Raw genomic sequence first — 5,858 nt, 5'->3', positions numbered from 1 at the left:
GCTTAAAATTAATATTAGTTCAATTAAATTGAAGTCTTAGCCTGCATGGTTGACCTTTTAAATTTTTTGCATTTTGCTCCTAACAATTTTAAATATAATTGAATTTTTGGCATTTGATTTTCCTCATCTTGATCATTGAATTTATTTCACAGTTCAACACATTGAATGTGCGTGTGTGTGAGTGTGTGTGCTATAAATGTTGTTTGTTAAATCTTAAAGAGATTCTCCTTTAGCATTTACCCCCGAATATTTTGACTTTGCGGTCTACCAATAGATGGACACAACAGACAAAACTCGATTGTTGGTTTGCTTTTTCAATTTATCGACGTGCATCACAAAAAGATAGAGAGAGAGAAACGCATATTCAAAATGCAATATACAAAATGTAACTAAAAATGTTTTTGAGAGACAGCCAAAAACACAGAAATGTGAAAGAGAAGAAAAAAGGATTGTGAAGAGGAAGAGAGGGGAAGGAAAGTAAAAAGCGGAATGTGAAAAGTAAAGAAAGAGAGAGAATTGCAACGTTTATTTCATCGTCTAAATGCAGGACAGCAGCTGGAGAGTATGACTAAGAGGATGATGAGAAGTTGGAGGGGAAAAATTGGGTGGCAGAAGATTGGATAGCCCATTGAGTGGGTAGTCGTTGGGTGGCGGTTGGGCTCGATGCCATTTGTTAAGTGCAAGTTCAATAGCATTAAGAGTGCAACACAAATAACCATAAATTCGAAAAAGCTGCAAATTTTGCATATTTTTGCTAGCAGTCGTCGTTGTCGACGTTGAAATGAAGTGCGATTCGGAATGCAGAAGGAGATGAAGGTTTCTAGGTGGCTGGTGGAAAACTGTAACTCTGATTGGAAAAGGAAAAGAAATTCATACAAATTTGTTTTATTTCTATACCCTTATCGAAACGATACGTTTATTTTGGTCAAAATGAAGATTGTTATACATAGAGGGCTTCACTTTAATTTAAAAGATATCCCCAACTTCTGAATATAAACTCGGATTTCGCCCGACGTCTTTTATATTTTGCGAATTGGTTGTAAATATTTTCTTAAAAATATCCAATAATTTAAATATTTAAGATTTTTTCTTGTAAAATTTACTTGTCTTTTAAAGATTTATTTGAAAGAAAATAGTAAAGGCATAAACTTTTGAGAGTATTTAATTTTCGTTGTGGCCTAGGTTAGCTCTAACCACCAATTCGATTGCATGTGTACATTTTGCAGGATTCTGTTTGCCAAATATCATTTTAAAATAGATTACGTATACGCCAGGGGGTGCAACTCCAATGGATATGGTCTTCATTTTTGTCTACATATGTACATTTGTATGTATAATGTGTGTGATTTATTAAGGCGTCCGGCGATGTCCACTAACATGGTAGGTCTTGTATGAATTTCTTTATTTATTTTGGTTTTTTTTTTTGTAGCCGACTTCCTTAAGTTATTTCAATATTTACGCTAGTGTAACATATGGACAAATGGTCAGAGTGCTTAGAGCAAGAGAAGGGGGATTGTGAGGTAGTGGTCGGTGATTCTGTGCAACTAAAGAGGCTGGCAGCAACAATAAATATAAATTGCCCGAGCCAACCACAATGATTTACTGCCTCAAGCTAGCTACACACACACCTAATCACACAACATACATACACACACACACCTATATATAAATATATTATGTATACGCACCTTTGTATATGGAACGTGGTTGCTATAATTCTATTTTCTACTCAAAACCGCATTTATATTTATTACTTTAGCATAAATCTTGTCGCATTTTCACATTTGTGTCGAATTTGTCGAGCTCGCACCCTAAACATAAGGGCCAAAAACTAACTCCCACAAAATGCCACACAACGCATTTGAACGTCCTCTGCCCCCAAAACAGTTTCGCACGTCCACAGTTTTTCGTATTTGCTGCTTAGGCAAACAATAAACTGACCTCTAGTCCAGTTTATGTCAGCTTCTGCATGCACCTGATGTGTATTTGCTGCTTTCCTTTCGATTTTTCTCCCATTTTTCGCTTTTTTTTTTTGTATGTGGTCTAAGAAAGTTCAGGTGTGGAGGAGTGTGAGAAGTTTGGTGTGCCTAATATATGGCATGCTATTCCCTTTGTTATTGTATGTACATGAAATGAAGTGTACATAATTTGCCGTATCGCCATATTAAGTTGCATAAATTTACTAACGGTGTTTCAATAAAAGCATTGTAGATGTCAAATACCAAAAGCAATTTACGAATTCCTTGTCCTTAGTGTCCTTAGCTTTTGAGGTCAATAAGAATGGTGTTCAAATATAAATAAACACCGGACCACTCACTAAATCACTACATTAAAAACATTTTTGAGACAAAATATATTGGGATAAATGTGGAATTTTAACTAAGGCAGCCCGGACTGAAATATTGTTATGAAACACTTTTCTCCTGTTTTCAAATGTGTTGCAAAAATTCATTGCAAAAATTATGATTCTCTATCATGAAAAGTAGAGTTGGTTTCATCGATGTCTACTAAATGATTTATCATTATTACAGTTGGTGAATTCTTGGATTTCGCTGAAAATAATTATTTAGACTTTTGATTTTGGTTCTCCTCTCTAATCCTCAAAGCAGACAAAACTGAAACCACATACGAATTGGCTTGTCAATTCCGTTAATTTAAATATCTAAGAAATGGCATTCTAATGCAATAAACAGTGTTTAGTGCCAAACGGCGCTATAGGTATAAACATATACCTGTGATTTATATTTAGTTCTCAAACTAGACTAAGAATAAATATTTTTATCTTTTTGTTAGCATAAATGAAGAATAACTCTCTAACAAACACATTTTCAACAAATACATTAAACGTTAAATAAAACAGACATCAATTCGTTTTTAACTAATAATCAAGTAAGTTTTGTTTATTTTGTCTAGTCTATATATCATTATGATGATTTTTATTAGTTGATTATTAATTTCCAGTTGATTTATGGCGATAAAAATATATTTATTTTTATCTTTTTTACCATTTAAAAAAAAAAAAAAACATTTCCAAGTCCGATAGATGAATAATTGTCCATTATTTTTAAGTAAATACCAATTAAAAACTTCAATACCAATAAAACTAAGCAAATTTGAGTCATTGGTTGGGCCAGGTGGATATTGGGATATAAATATATTGAATTACTCATAAATTTAAATTGGATTGAATGAACATTATTTATATGAATTGGGATTATTTTATTTATTATTTTTTGCATTTAAAATTGATTGTCAGTCAAATGACAAAATATTTGCTTAAAATTTCAGTAATTGTTGTTGTTGTTGGTTTTGAAATGTCATAAGCAGAGCAGAGTTATAATGCAAAAACTATTTCACAATTGTTGGGCAAGTCTTCTGACCAACCACAACCACTTCTGACCCTGACCATTTTGACATGGCTGTCAAATATGCAAATTTTTGGCTTCAGACAAAATGAACAGAATGTTGCGTAGGGTTTGGGATTGTAAGATTGTTTTCAAGGTTTTATATGGTTTGATATATGCAATTATAATTGGTTGTGGCATATGCTAGACTTTTTCTTTTTCTTCTTCTTCGTTTTTGGTATGCAACAATTAGAGTTTGTTAGAGTTTGAAACAATTGCAAATATTAGTTAAATTATGTGGTTAGAGCAGGCTCAAAAAAAGTTTCTAACCAAAAAATTTCAATTCTAAAAATCAATTAAGTTTGCGTATGTCAAAAAAGGAGAAAAAAAATGTCAAAACCAAAGTTGAAATTTTCTGTGTGTGTATCAGAGAGGCCAAGGCGAAAGCAAGTTTAAGCAAATTGCATAACGAGCCACAGGATCTGGCAGGATGTCAAAGAGGGGAACAGAGGGAGAGGAGGACATATTCGGTTCGTTGGTTGTGCTCAAAAATAACAAACTTATTGTTTAGATTTTGTCAATGGCACTATTCTATAGCCTTTTGTGTGCAACGAAGTAAAAGTAAAGCATAACATCCACAGGCAAACCGAAAAGAAGCCAGATACAAGTCGAGGCAACCAAAACTCTTTTACCTCCTACACACATACATACATATGTAGATACATACGTATGTATGTATGTACATATGTAGAACGAACAACCGATTCCTGGTGACTGCAACTGAGTGAGTTGCATTTGGATTGGGTCGATGGGTGGTTTGGATCTGTCTTACCAAATCAGTAGCAATAAGTTCTTAAGGCAATTGGCCACAAAAGAATCATCCAAGGGAGAGATAGCCATGGAAAGGGGGCCAAACACTAAGTAATACACTCTTTTGTTAATCCATATAAAAATATAGTTTTTATGCAATATATGTATACAGTAAACGAAAGAAATTGAAACAAAAGTGTTACAATTTTTTCTTTAATCGCAGTTTCTTTTATAGACAGCTCCTACTTTTCTGCGAAAAAGTTTTTATAAAGAAATCGCAGTTTCTGATATAATTCAATAAACAGATTGTCCTTTTTCTGTTGATTTTTTTTGTCTGCAATTACGTATACGCAGTGTGCTCCTTAAATGGTGGTAAAGTTGGAAGTGGACAAAATAGTCCATTTTCCATTTTCTGCTCTGAAAGTTGTATACATATGTATGTACGTACCAAGTTTCAACTTGAGAATAAACAAATTAGAAAAATATTCAAGGGGAACATAGACTTAACATACATATGTACATTTATACATATGTAAAAGAAAATAGAAATCGTAAGAAAGATATATATATGAAATTAAAATTATAAAGCATATTTTCAGGCTTCAATTTCTGAAAAAATCTTATTAAACGAATCCTAATGCTCTTTTCTTAAGAATAATCCACCAAAAATACTAAAAATTCTTTAAATTAGAAATTAAAATCTATAAATTGTTTTTCGTTTAAAAGTTAGTTTATTATTTGCCGATAAAAAAAATTATTTTTTTCTTTGAGTATATTACAAGCATTAAGGATTACATTAGATGGGTGGGACAAGAAATCCTGCTATATATGTATACATATGGATGTCTGTACATAAGTTTTAGTTTTAAATTATTTTCAAATGTTGATTCCAAGCTGGCATCTACCCTTTTTCCAGTAGGCATTTATCCTCTATTATCAGCTCATCAACGAATCCGGAGAAACTGACTTTTAAAAAATACAAATATATTTCTGAAAGAATTCTTTTTATTTTTCGTTTGTTTAATAAGTAACAAAGGAAAAAACCTAATTCATCTACAAAAATAACTACAGAAAATCGTCAGGCTCTTATGTGATTTGATTTGAGTAAATGTAAAATAAATCAATTTATTGCAAACTTCTAGCTGTAGGTAAATATTATATATCCCTATTTGCCCGCTTTAAAATTTATTCTATCCAAAAAAGATGACAATTTAATTTTGAAAAGTTACTAGGACATGTCAGCAAAGATGTAGGAAAAATTCAGGGCGTCACAGGCATTTTTTATTATTGGCGATTGCATATCAGCAACTAATTTTTAATAGAAAGATTGAAAAAGAAATAAAATTCATTAAAAAAAGAACAATTTGAAGAGCCTTAATTTTAAAGCCCAAAAACCTTCGATGCTTCGTTTCTGGTCCATTTTGTATTTTTGTAAATATTTTAATCCAAACTGTTAATAAAATAATAAGCAAGAATTGCAATCAACAGCAGTTAAAACAAACTCAATTGAATGAAAGCCAATTGGCAAAAGTTGAAGAGGTTTTATTCTGGTACAGTTGGCAACAAAAGTTGCAATTAAAATAGTTCTGAGCTTAGGAGCGGAACTGACCATAAAGCTAACATCATTCCAATTTAACCAGTAGCGGATATTGCGGATAGCGCTGATGTTGAGAATTGAGGATAAGGAATGGAACACATCGGGGA

This window comes from Drosophila tropicalis, unplaced genomic scaffold (genome assembly GCF_018151085.1).
Source record: "Drosophila tropicalis isolate 14030-0801.00 unplaced genomic scaffold, ASM1815108v1 contig_593, whole genome shotgun sequence".
In the NCBI taxonomy this organism is placed as follows: Eukaryota; Metazoa; Arthropoda; class Insecta; order Diptera; family Drosophilidae; genus Drosophila; species Drosophila tropicalis.
This window is presented reverse-complemented; position numbering follows the sequence as displayed.